At 44.4% G+C, this 14,280-nt stretch overlaps 1 protein-coding gene across 1 annotated transcript in view; it reads right to left on the bottom strand.

Annotated features, from left to right (window-relative positions):
* Positions 1-14,020, bottom strand: part of SLC46A3 (solute carrier family 46 member 3) — a 50,153-nt gene extending 36,133 nt beyond the window's left edge. The window contains exon 1 of the mRNA XM_040426168.1: positions 13,901-14,020. The gene's annotated coding sequence lies outside the window, so the exon portion shown is untranslated. The remainder of the gene's footprint in view (positions 1-13,900) is intronic.
* Positions 14,021-14,280: the final 260 nt, after the last annotated feature.

Genomic DNA, 14,280 nt, shown 5'->3' with positions numbered 1-14,280 from the left:
GTCGTAAGTCATTGGCTGAACGGAGAGCACGGGTAGGGTGGTAGACAGAGATGAGGGTACTTTCACACTAGCGTTTTTCTTTTCCGGTACAGAGCCCCTAGAACGGAACTCTATGCCGGAAAAGAAAAACGCTAGTGTGAAGGTAGCCTAATGGGTCTTTTTTTATTTGTTTATTTTTCTGTTCTTCTGATGGATTAGGCCTAGTTCACACGAACGTTTTTTTTTTGCGAGTGTACGGGACGTTTTTTTGTGTTCTGTATACGGTCCGTATACGGAACCATTCATTTCAATGGTTCCGCAAAAAAAACGGAATGTGTATGCATTCCGTTTCCGTATTTCCGTTCCGATGAAAGATAGAACATGTCCTATATTTGGCCACAAATCACGTTCCGTGGCTCCATTAAAGTCAATGGGTCCGCAAAAAAAACGGAACACATACGGAAATGCATCCGTATGTCTTACGTATCTGTTCCGTTTTTGCTGAACCATCTATTGAAAATGTTATGCCTAGCCCAACTTTTTCTATGTAATTACTGTATACTGTATATGCCATACGGAAAAACGGAACAGAAACGGAAACACAACGGAAACAAAAAATGGACCAACGGATCTGTGAAAAACGGACCACAAAACACTGAAAAAGCCATACGTTCGTGTGAACTAGGCCTTAGAAGAATGAAAAATAAAACTGTGATGGGAACGCGGTCTAAGGCCTCATGCACACGACCGTAGTTTCGGTCCGCATCTGATCCACACTGTGTACTGTCCGCATTCGTATGTCCGCTCCGCAGCCCCACAAAAAAAAAAAAAAATGGAACATGTCCGTTTTGTGGACAAGAATAGCCATTTCTACAAAATGTAGGATGCACATGGCCGGTGTCCATGTTTTATAGATTCAAAAATTGCGGCCTGTGAAAACATATACGGTCGTGTGCATGAGGCCTGAGAGTGACGGTTCGCTGGGACAGTCCAGTGTGCACCAAAGAGAGCTTCAAGAAAAAACACCTCCTACGGCTGAACCTCCAGTCCCAAGAATGGACCTTCTGGAAGACAGTAACATAAAGACATTTGACTTTTGTGGGAACATCATACAGGGTTTCTAAAAACATTGTGGGGGCCATTTACAAAGATGGCTTTTTACACCGGTCTTAGCTGTCCCCCCTATGTATAAATTTGGCGCATATATGACAGTCCGCGCACCTGTCTGAAAAACTACGCCAGACCCTGGCCCGCGTGGTCTCTCGTTCCCTTTTTCACTTGTTTCCAGGGGCTGGAGCTCCAGTACTGGCATGGCCCCCGAAACGCTCCCATTCCACCCATCTACAATACTCAGCGTAAATACGCCCGTGCAGCAATATAAAAAATGCCCTCTACGACTATTTTTACGCCAGACGGACATAATAAATGACCCCCTTTATTTTTGTTTTTCAATGGAAAAAAGGTTGGAGATTACGGCTTTTACCTTTTCTGTTGTCGTTGTGCAAAGTGAAATACCCTCCCCCAACACTCACTCGTCTGTGCCTGGCCTTAGAGTTCTCCTGCTACCACACAAGACATCTGTGACAATCTGCTGACATGTAGCTTTCTGACATATCTGAAAACACAACGTGCTCCCATCCCTCTAATTGTAGCTGAAGGGGGGGGAGGGGGAGGCTATTTCACTTTTGCACAACGACAATAGAAAAGGTAAAAGCCGTAATTCCTAACCTTTTTTGAGGTCAGAATGGGACCTGGCAGTGACACACACTGAACTCGCTCGTCTGTGTCTGGCCTAAGGCCCCTTTCACACGGGCGAGTATTCCGCGCGGATGCGATGCGTGAGGTGAACGCATTGCACCCGCACTGAATACCGACCCATTCATTTCTATGGGGCTGTGCACATGAGCGGTGATTTTCACGCATCACTTGTGCGTTGCGTGAAAATCGCAGCATGCTCTATATTCTTTTTCACGCAACACAGGCCCCATAGAAGTGAATGAAGCTGCATGAAAATCGCAAGCATCAGCAAGCAAGTGCGGATGCGGTGCGATTTTCACGCACGGTTGCTAGGAGACGATCGGGATGGAGACCCGATCATTATTATTTCCCCTTATAACATGGTTATAAGGGAAAATAATAGCATTCTGAATACAGAATGCATAGTACAATAGGGCTGGAGGGGTTAAAAAAATAAAATAAAAAATTTAACTCACCTTAGGGCTCTTTCACACCTGCGTTCTTGTCTTCCGGCATAGAGTTCCGTCGTCGGGGCTCTATGCCGGAAGAATACTGATCAGGATTATCCTAATGCATTCTGAATGGAGAGAAATCCGTTCAGGATGCATCAGGATGTCTTCAGTTCCGGAACGGAAGTTTTTTTGGCCGGAGAAAATACCGCAGCATGCTGCGCTTTTTGCTCCGGCCAAAAATCCGGAACACTTGCCGCAAGGCCGGATCCGGAATTAATGCCCATTGAAAGGCATTGATCCGGATCCGGCCTTAAGCTAAACGTCGTTTCGGCGCATTGCCGGAGCCGACATTTAGCTTTTTCAGAGTGGTTACCATGGCTGCCGGGACGCTAAAGTCCTGGCAGCCATGGTAAGTGTAGTGGGGAGCGGGGGAGCAGTGTACTTACCGTCCGTGCGGCTCCCCGGGCGCTTCAGAGTGACGTCAGGGCGCCCCAAGCGCATGGATCATGTGATCGCATTGGACACGTCATCCATGCGCATGGGGCGCTCTGACGTCATTCTGGAGCGCCCGGGGAGCCGCACGGACTGTAAGTATACCGCTCCCCCGCTCCCCGCTCCTACTATGGCAACCAGGACTTTAATAGCGTCCTGGGTGCCATAGTAACACTGAACGCATTTGGAAGACGGTTCCGTCTTCAAATGCTTTCAGTACACTTGCGTTTTTCCGGATCCGGCGTGTAATTCCGGCAAGTGGAGTACACGCCGGATCCGGACAACGCAAGTGTGAAAGAGGCCTTAGTCCACTTGATCGCGGCCCGGCATCTCCTTCTGTAATCTTTCTTCAGGACCTGGGTAAAGGACCTGTGGTGACGTCACTCCGGTCGTCACATGGTCCATCACATGATTTATCACCATGGTAAAAGATCATGTGATGGATCATGTGATGACCGGAGTGACGTCACCACAGGTCCTTTACCCAGGTCCTGAAGAAAGAATACAGAAGGAGATGCCGGGCTGCGCTATCAAGTGGACTAAGGAGAGTTAAATTTTTTTATTTTTTTTTTAACCCCCCCAGCGCTATTTTACTATGCATTCTGTATTCAGAATGCTATTATTTTCCCTTATAACCATGTTATAAGGGGAAATAATACAATCTACAGAACACCGATCCCAAGCCCGAACTTCTGTGAAGAAGTTCGGGTTTGGGTACCAAACATGCGCGATTTTTCTCACACGAGTGCAAAACGCATTACAATGTTTTGCACTCGCACGGAAAAATCGCGGGTGTTCCCGCAACGCACCCGCACATTTTCCCGCAACGCCCGTGTGAACCCAGCCTAAGGGTGCCTTCACACGTTGCGGATTACATATGGATTTTGTGCAGAAAAACTGCAGCGTATGACAGTACAAAGTGTATGAGATGCACTGTGTGGATTGTGGTAAAGTGTATGGAAAAGTCTTGGAAGGGGGGTATATCTCACTCAGGTTCCTCAACTGGGTGAGGTAAGTAAAATCCAGAAAAGCTAAAGTGGTTTAACCCTTTCATGACCAAGGGTCATTGATGCCCCAGTGTCCAGGTCAAAATTTACAAATCTGACAGATGTCACTTTATGTGGTAATAGCTTTGGAACGCTTTTATTTATCCAAGCCATTCTGAGACTGTTTTCTCGTGACACACTGTACTTAACCACCTCCGGACCGCCTAACGCAGGATCGCGTTCCGGAGGTGGCAGCCCTGCGCAGAGTCACGCATATATGCGTCATCTCGCGATGGGCGAGATTTCCTGTGAACGCGCGCACACAGGCGCGCGCGCTCACAGGAACGGAAGGTAAGAGAGTTGATCTCCAGCCTGCCAGCGGCGATCGTTCGCTGGCAGGCTGGAGATGTGTTTTTTTTAACCCCTAACAGGTATATTAGACGCTGTTTTGATAACAGCGTCTAATATACCTGCTACCTGGTCCTCTGGTGGTCCCATTTGTTTGGATCGACCACCAGAGGACACAGGTAGCTCAGTAAAGTCCCACCAAGCACCACTACACTACACTACACCCCCCCCCCCGTCACTTATTAACCCCTTATTAGCCCCTGATCACCCCTGATCACCCCATATAGACTCCCTGATCACCCCCCTGTCATTGATCACCCCCCTGTCATTGATTACCCCCCTGTAAAGCTCCATTCAGATGTCCGCATGATTTTTACGGATCCACTGATAGATGGATCAGATCCGCAAAACGCATCCGGACGTCTGAATGAAGCCTTACAGGGGCGTGATCAATGACTGTGGTTATCACCCCATATAGACTCCCTGATCACCCCCCCTGTCATTGATTACACCCCTGTCATTGATCAACCCCCTGTAAAGCTCCATTCAGACGTCCGCATGATTTTTACGGATGCACTGATAGATGGATCCGATCCTCAAAACGCATCCGGACGTCTGAATGAAGCCTTACAGGGGCATGATCAATGACTGTGGTGATCACCCCATATAGACTCCCTGATCACCCCCCTGTAAAGCTCCATTCAGATGTCCGCATGATTTTTACGGATGCACTGATAGATGGATCCGATCCGCAAAACGCATCCGGACGTCTGAATGAAGCCTTACAGGGGCATGATCAATGACTGTGGTGATCACCCCATATAGACTCCCTGATCACCCCCCTGTAAAGCTCCATTCAGATGTCCGCATGATTTTTACGGATGCACTGATAGATGGATCCGATCCTCAAAACGCATCCGGACGTCTGAATGAAGCCTTACAGGGGCATGATCAATGACTGTGGTGATCACCCCATATAGACTCCCTGATCACCCCCCTGTAAAGCTCCATTCAGATGTCCGCATGATTTTTACGGATGCACTGATAGATGGATCCGATCCGCAAAACGCATCCGGACGTCTGAATGAAGCCTTATAGGGGCATGATCAATGACTGTGGTGATCACCCCATATAGACTCCCTGATCACCCCCCTGTCATTGATCACCCCCCTGTAAAGCTCCATTCAGATGTCCGCATGATTTTTACGGATGCACTGATAGATGGATCCGATCCGCAAAACGCATCCGGACGTCTGAATGAAGCCTTACAGGGGCATGATCAATGACTGTGGTGATCACCCCATATAGACTCCCTGATCACCCCCCTGTCATTGATTACCCCCCTGTAAAGCTCCATTCAGATGTCCGCATGATTTTTACGGATGCACTGATAGATGGATCGGATCCGCAAAACGCATCCGGACGTCTGAATGAAGCCTTACAGGGGCGTGATCAATGACTGTGGTTATCACCCCATATAGACTCCCTGATCACCCCCCTGTCATTGATCACCCCCCTGTCATTGATCAACCCCCCTGTCATTGATCACCCCCCTGTCATTGATCACCCCCCTGTCATTGATCACCCCCCTGTCATTGATCACCCCCCTGTAAGGCTCCATTCAGATATTTTTTTGGCCCAAGTTAGCAGAATTTTTTTTTTTTTTTCTTACAAAGTCTCATATTCCACTAACTTGTGTCAAAAAATAAAATCTCACATGAACTCACCATACCCCTCACGGAATCCAAATGCGTAAAATTTTTTAGACATTTATATTCCAGACTTCTTCTCACGCTTTAGGGCCCCTAGAATGCCAGGGCAGTATAAATACCCCACATGTGACCCCATTTCGGAAAGAAGACACCCCCAGGTATTCCGTGAGGGGCATATTGAGTCCATGAAAGATTGAATTTTTTGTCCCAAGTTAGCGGAACGGGAGACTTTGTGAGAAAAAAATTAAAAATATCAATTTCCGCTAACTTGTGCCAAAAAAAAAAAAATTCTATGAACTCGCCATGCCCCTCATTGAATACCTTGGGGTGTCTTCTTTCCAAAATGGGGTCACATGTGGGGTATTTATACTGCTCTGGCATTCTAGGGGCCCCAAAGCGTGAGAAGAAGTCTGGTATCCAAATGTCTAAAAATGCCCTCCTAAAAGGAATTTGGGCACCTTTGCGCATCTAGGCTGCAAAAAAGTGTCACACATCTGGTATCGCCGTACTCAGGAGAAGTTGGGGAATGTGTTTTGGGGTGTCATTTTACATATACCCATGCTGGGTGAGAGAAATATCTTGGTCAAATGCCAACTTTGTATAAAAAAATGGGAAAAGTTGTCTTTTGCCAAGATATTTCTCTCACCCAGCATGGGTATATGTAAAATGACACCCCAAAACACATTCCCCAACTTCTCCTGAATACGGCGATACCACATGTGTGACACTTTTTTGCAGCCTAGGTGGGCAAAGGGGCCCATATTCCAAAGAGCACCTTTAGGATTTCACAGGTCATTTACCTACTTACCACACATTAGGGCCCCTGGAAAATGCCAGGGCAGTATAACTACCCCACAAGTGACCCCATTTTGGAAAGAAGACACCCCAAGGTATTCCGTGAGGGGCATGGCGAGTTCCTAGAATTTTTTATTTTTTGTCACAAGTTAGTGGAAAATGCTTATTTTTTTTTTTATTTTTTTTTTCATACAAAGTCTCATATTCCACTAACTTGTGACAAAAAATAAAAAGTTCCATGAACTCACTATGCCCATCAGCGAATACCTTGGGGTCTCTTCTTTCCAAAATGGGGTCACTTGTGGGGTAGTTATACTGCCCTGGCATTCTAGGGGCCCAAATGTGTGGTAAGGAGTTTGAAATCAAATTCTGTAAAAAATGACCTGTGAAATCCGAAAGGTGCTCTTTTGAATATGGGCCCCTTTGCCCACCTAGGCTGCAAAAAAGTGTCACACATCTGGTATCTCCGTAATCGGGAGAAGTTGGGGAATGTGTTTTGGGGTGTCATTTTACATATACCCATGCTGGGTGAGAGAAATATCTTGGCAAAAGACAACTTTTCCCATTTTTTTATACAAAGTTGGCATTTGACCAAGATATTTATCTCACCCAGCATGGGTATATGTAAAAAGACACCCCAAAACACATTCCTCAACTTCTCCTGAATACAGAGATACCAGATGTGTGACACTTTTTTGCAGCCTAGGTGGGCAAAGGGGCCCACATTCCAAAGAGCACCTTTCGGATTTCACAGGTCATTTACCTACTTACCACACATTTGGGCCCCTAGAATGCCAGGGCAGTATAACTACCCCACAAGTGACCCCATTTTGGAAAGAAGAGACCCCAAGGTATTCGCTGATGGGCATAGTGAGTTCATGGAAGTTTTTATTTTTTGTCACAAGTTTGTGGAATATGAGACTTTGTATGAAAAAAAAAATTTAAAAAAAAATCATCATTTTCCACTAACTTGTGACAAAAAATAAAAAATTCTAGGAACTCGCCATGCCCCTCACGGAATACCTTGGGGTGTCTTCTTTCCAAAATGGGGTCACTTGTGGGGTAGTTATACTGCCCTGGTATTCTAGGGGCCCAAATGTGTGGTAAGGAGTTTGAAATCAAATTCAGGAAAAAATGAGGAGTGAAATCCGAAAGGTGCTCTTTGGAATATGGGCCCCTTTGCCCACCTAGGCTGCAAAAAAGTGTCACACATCTGGTATCCCCGTACTCAGGAGAAGTTGAGGAATGTGTTTTGGGGTGTCTTTTTACATATACCCATGCTGGGTGAGATAAATATCTTGGTCAAATGACAACTTTGTATAAAAAAATGGGAAAAGTTGTCTTTTGCCAAGATATTTCTCTCACCCAGCATGGGTATATATAAAATGACACCCCAAAACACATTCCCCACCTTCTCCTGAGTACGGAGATACCAGATGTGTGACACTTTTTTGCAGCCTAGGTGGGCAAAGGGGCCCATATTCCAAAGAGCACCTTTCGGATTTCACAGGTCATTTTTTACAGAATTTGATTTCAAACTCCTTACCACACATTTGGGCCCCTAGAATGCCAGGGCAGTATAACTACCCCACAAGTGACCCCATTTTGGAAAGAAGAGACCCCAAGGTATTCGCTGATGGGCATAGTGAGTTCATAAAACTTTTTATTTTTTGTCACAAGTTAGTGGAATATGAGACTTTGTAAGAAAAAAAAAAAAAAAATCATAATTTTCCGCTAACTTGTGACAAAAAATAAAAAGTTCTATGAACTCACTATGCCCATCAGCGAATACCTTAGGGTGTGTACTTTCAGAAATGGGGTCATTTGTGGGGTGTTTGTACTGTCTGGGCATTGTAGAACCTCAGGAAACATGACAGGTGCTCAGAAAGTCAGAGCTGCTTCAAAAAGCGGAAATTCACATTTTTGTACCATAGTTTGTAAACGCTATAACTTTTACCCAAACCATTTTTTTTTTACCCAAACATTTTTTTTTTATCAAAGACATGTAGAACTATAAATTTAGAGCAAAATTTCTATATGGATGTCGTTTTTTTTGCAAAATTTTACTACTGAAAGTGAAAAATGTCATTTTTTTGCAAAAAAATCGTTAAATTTCGATTAATAACAAAAAAAGTAAAAATGTCAGCAGCAATGAAATACCACCAAATGAAAGCTCTATTAGTGAGAAGAAAAGGAGGTAAAATTCATTTGGGTGGTAAGTTGCATGACCGAGCAATAAACGGTGAAAGTAGTGTAGGTCAGAAGTGTAAAAAGTGGCCTGGTCTTTCAGGGTGTTTAAGCACTGGGGGCTGAGGTGGTTAATGACAGTCATAAATTTGAGTCAATATATTTCACTTTTATTTAGGAAAAAATCCCAAATTTACCCAAAATTTTGAAAAAATTCGGAATTTTCTCAATTTCTATTTCTCTGCTTTTCAAAACAGAAAGTGATACCTCATAAAATATTTATTACTTAACATTCCCCATATGTCTACTTTATGTTGGCATCATTTTGTAATTGTCATTTTCTTTTTTTAGGACGTTAGAAGGCGAAGTTTAGAAGCAATTATAAAAAAATGTAAGAAAATTTCCAAAACCCACTTTTTAAGGACCAGTTCAGTTCTGATGTCACTTTGTGGGGCTTACATAGTGGAAACCCCCCATAAATGACCCCATTGTAGAAACTACACCCCTCAAGTTACTCAAAACTGATTTTACTAACTTTGTTAACCCTTTAGGTGCTCCACAAGAATTAAGGCTGGGTTCAGACCTGAGCGTATTTGATATGCGCGTTTAACGCGCGTTTTTGTCGCGCGTTTTTATGCGCGTTTTTTGCAATAGTAAACGCGCGTTTGACGCGCGTTTGTGTGATTGACTGCAGTGTTCTATGGCCACAAACGCGCGTCAAAACGCCCCAAAGAAGCTCAAGAACTTGTTTGAGCGTAGGGCGTTTTTCAGCGCGTTCAAACGCGCTGTAAAACGCTCAAGTGAGAACCAGGGCCATAGGGAAGCATTGGTTTTCATGTGTTGAGCGTTTTACAGCGCGTTTGAACGCGCTGTAAAACGCTCAAGTGTGAACCCAGCCTAAGGCTCAATTCACACCTGAGCGTTCTGAAACGAGCGCTCTGTATGCGCGATTGTACGGACGTTTACAAGCGCGCATACAGAGACAAGCGTGCACACAGTGTCGCGCGTTCCCGAAAGTCTATAGTACGGGAACGCGCGACAAGCGCCCAAAAAAACGCTACAGAACTTGTGTGAGCGTCGGGCGTTTTACAGCGCGATCGTACGCGCTGTAAAACGCCCAGGTGAGAACCATTCCCATAGGGAAGCATTGGTTTCTCCTTGTTGAGCGTTTTACAGCGCGTAGGAACGCGCTGTAAAACGCTCAGGTGTGAATTGAGCCTAAAGGAAAATGGAGATGAAATTTCTAAATTTCAATTCTTTGGCAGATTTTCCATTTTAATCAATTTTTTTCTTTAAAACATCGAGGGTTAACAGCCAAACAAAACTCAATATTTAATACCCTGATTCTGCGGTTTACATAAACACCTCACATGTGGTCGTAAACTGATGTAAGGGCACACGCCAGGGCGCAGAAGAAAAGGAATGCCATACGGTTTTTGGAAGGCAGATTTTGCTGAACTGGTTTTTAGATGCCATGTCCCATTTGAAGCCCCCCTGATGCACCCTTACAGTAGAAACTCAGAAAAAGTGACCCCATTTTGGAAACTAGGGAATAAGCTGCCAGTTTTATTGGTACTACTTTGGGGTACATATGATTTTTAATTGCGCTATATTACGTTTTTTGTGGGGCAAGGTAACCAAAAAAATTGCTGTTTTGGCACCGTTTTTATTTTTTTACAAGATTCATCTGACAGGGTAGATCATGTGCTATTTTTATAGAGCAGGTTGTTACGGACGCAATGGTATCAAATATGTCTACTTTCTATGATGTTTGTTTCAGTTTTACATAATAAAGCATTTTTGGAAAAAAAATTATGTTTTATTGTCTTTATTTTCTGAATGCCTTATTCTTTTTATTTTTCTGCCGATCGTTTTGTGCAGGGGCTCGTTTTTTGCAGAAAGAGATGACGTTTTTATTGGTACCATTTTTGGGTACATAGGAGTTTTTGATCATTCATTATTACACTTTATGGGGCAAGGTGACCAAAAAATTGGTTGTTTTGGAACAGTTTTTATTTATCTTTACAGCATTCACCTGAGGGGTTAGGTCATGTGATATTTTTATAGAGCAGGTTGTTATGGACATGGCGATACCTAATATGTATACTTTATTTTTTTTTATTTCACTTTAACACAATTATAGCATATTTGAAATAAAAAAAATGATGTTTTAGTGTCTCCATGTTCTGAGAGCTATAGTTTTTGGGGGTTTTTTGAGCGATTTTCTTATGTAGGGTCTCATTTCTTGCAGGATGAGAACGGTTTTATTGGTACCATTTTGTTCGACAGACGCCTTTTTGATCGCTTGGTGTTGCACTTTTTGTGATGTAAGGTGACAAAAATTGCTTTTTTTTTTACACTTTTAAAAAAAATGTTTTTACGGTGTTCACCTGAGGGGTTAGGTCATGTGATATTTTTATAGAGTAGGTTGTTACGGACGTGGCGATACCTAATATGTATACTTTATTTTTATTTATTTCACTTTAACACAATAATAGCATATTTGAAATAAAAAAAATGATGTTTTAGTGTCTCCATGTTCTGAGAGCTATAGTTTTTTTTATTTTTTGAGTGATTTTCTTATGTAGGGTCTCATTTTTTGCGGGATGAGGTGACTGTTTTATTGGTACCATTTTGTTCGACATAGGACTTTTGGATCGCTTGGTGTTGCACTTTTTGTGATGTAAGGTGACAAAAATGGCAATTTTTTTTACAGTTTTTACTTTATTTTTTTATGGTGTTTATCGGACAGGGGTGGATCATGTAATATATTTATAGAGCTGGTTATTACGGACGCGGTGATACATAATATGTCTTTTTTTTTTATAGGCAATTTATTTTATTTTTAATTAACTTTTTTTTTTTTTTTTTTTTTTTTTTCTTATTATTTTCACTTTTTTTTTTTTATCAAGTCTCACTTGGATCTTGAAGATCCAGTGGGGCTGATGGCTGTACTATACTTTGCAATGCTCTTGCATAGCAAAGTATAGTACTATCAGGTAGATGGCAACACAGGACGCCTTTGCAAGGCGTCTGGTTGCCATGGCAACCATCGGCCGCTGACATCGCAGCGCGGCAGCCCCAATGGTTGAGAGAGGGAACCCCCTCCCTCTATTAACCCAATGGATGCTGCTGCATCTAATGGGTTACAGCAGAGTGTCAGCATACAGCTGACACTTGCTGCTGACGGCGGCGGCTCAGGAACGGAACTGCCGCCATCAAATACAGCAGGGGACCGCATCCGGGGCAGATATGGGGGGGACCGCATCAGTTGGGTGCTGGATACATGGGGGAGCCGCATCAAGGGCAGGCGGGGACTGATGCCGGGACAGAGCGCATGGCAGGCGAATAGGTGGTGGGGTGAACGGGGGTTGGGGGGGGGTAATCGATGGACAGATGATGCAAGGGGCACAGATTGGGGGGCATGGAGCACACACTACCTGAATGCAAAATGCAGATCAGAGCCTGAAATAGGCACTTTTACACTGCGGCGATCCGATTGGTTAGTCTGCACAGACTAACCAATCGGGTCGATCTCCGGCAAGGGACCACTCTAATTGGTCCCTTGCCGGCATTACTGCACTGTATGCTGTCCGTGACAGCAGCAGTGCAGGGACAGAAGCTTTAATCCAAGCGTTTTGCAGCGCTTGAATTAAAGAGTAGCCATGACGTCTATACACGTGCTAGCTGCACGGGGCGTGTGCAAAAAGCACATATATAGCCGTATGGTAGTCAGGAATGGGTTAAGCAAAGTGTAGGTTGCTGAGACAGTTTTTATTTAAAGTTCAAGTGCTGGATTTTATTTGGACTGGGAAGGTAGGTTTGGTAGTGGGACCTCCCCAGTCCACCCTATTCTAGGGCAGGTTTTCCCCTAACCTGAGGGACCCCCGAGGTGTAGCCAGCTGGGATTGTTAGGGGGAAATAAAAGCACCTCCCAGGCTGTCAGTCAGAGAAGGAGTTATGCCTGGAAGAAGTCTGGGAAGCCTGATTCTCCGAGTGTGACCTGGGCTCAATAGGTGAGCGAGAAACAAATTTGTATTAGCTAGAGCCCAGACGGGCAGGAGTTTATTTTGTTTGGTTTATGTTTTGGTGATGCTGGAACCTCATCTTACCCAGTGAGTTATACCTGGGTTCACCTGTAATTGCCGAAGTGCCATAAAATAAAGCATCGGTTGGACTCTAATCCTGTTGTCTGAGAAGGAATCTGTCATCGCCGCCCTGCTTGACAGTGCAATCCCTTACAGGATTTTGAAACCTGCAGAACGTCAATTGTGTTGTGTATTTTTATTTTTTTGTGTGCGGATTTAACCCTTTTCAAAAAGATGATAGTGTTGATTTTTGTGCAGCTTTGGGCACATTTCATGCAGATTTTCTTGTGTAAGTACCCTAAGGCCTTTGCAGCAGTGAACTGCCCCCAGGCTACTGCTGCAGCCAGTCGTTGGCTGCAGTAGGGTCGTCAAACTAGATGATGTTTACAGCGGGGGACCCGAGTGCTGCAGCGGTGGCAGGGGAGGGAAGGAGCCGGCTAAAGGAGGGGGGGGGGGGGGGGGGCTGCTGCCAAAAGACCCCAGAAGGCTGCTGCCACACTACATTTTCTTCCTGACTTGTAGAATTTTTTTTATTTATTATTTTTTACAACGATATTTTAGGGGCAGTGTTTTTAGCCACATAACATTTTACTTGTATTTTTTATTTAAACTTTTTTTTTTTCTATAAAGAAGTCTATGGGAAACCCCCTGAAAAAAGTCACACCCTGAGCCTGCAGTGCTGATATCTGCAAAAAACAAAAACTCAGAGGGGCAAAAAAACACCAGGAAACTACTATTATGGGCCACTGCAGAAAAAAAATGCAAAAACCTTTTGCCTAACATGTAAAAAAAAAATTATATTACGGTAAATAAAACTTGGTGATACTTCCCTAAAACCAATTTCAATATAACCGGCTGGTTTTTAGATTGGGGCAGGAAACCAGAAACCCCCTTAAAAAAAATTCTGCAAGGTAGAAAAACCTGTCTATGAAGGAGGTAAGTCTCTATAAGTGCCCCCAGTGCATTGTGACACATGCATGCCATTAGCTGACTGCAGGTTAAGCAATAACTTTTTACACCACAATACAGTTCCTGTCTACTGTCCCATCTGCGACACTTCCCCTGCAAAGCAAGAGACATTTGCATGAAAAGGTGTAATATTCTGTCTGAGAGACAACAGTCACCTGTGATCCGGGAGAAGGCCGGTCCTCGTCCCCCGGTGCTCGGCAGGACTCCCCCTGTCACCGCGGCCCCGGTCACCGCCGCTCTGCTCAGCCGCCGCTGTCACACTGTGTTGTTGCCCGTGGAATCTCCGCCCATCTCCCGAGCTCATTGGTCGCCGTAATGCCCGCCCACTCAGCTCAGGGGGTGCTGCGCGCTGATTGGAGGAGAGCAGTGTCACTCTGTAGAGTGACGTGCCCAGTCTGTTACTTTTTGGAGTAGTGTCGCTGAGTGAGTAGCGAAACTCAGAGAGATGATGGGAGTGGAAGAGACCACACGCTGTAATAGGAAGAGATAGCAGAGGTTCTGGTAGCCGGAGAGGAAGGAGGTATAAAGAATGGAT

Source organism: Bufo bufo, chromosome 3 (assembly GCF_905171765.1).
Source record: "Bufo bufo chromosome 3, aBufBuf1.1, whole genome shotgun sequence".
Classification (NCBI taxonomy): domain Eukaryota; kingdom Metazoa; phylum Chordata; class Amphibia; order Anura; family Bufonidae; genus Bufo; species Bufo bufo.
Note: the sequence above shows the minus strand (reverse complement) of the source record. Positions and strands in the feature narration are given on the sequence as shown.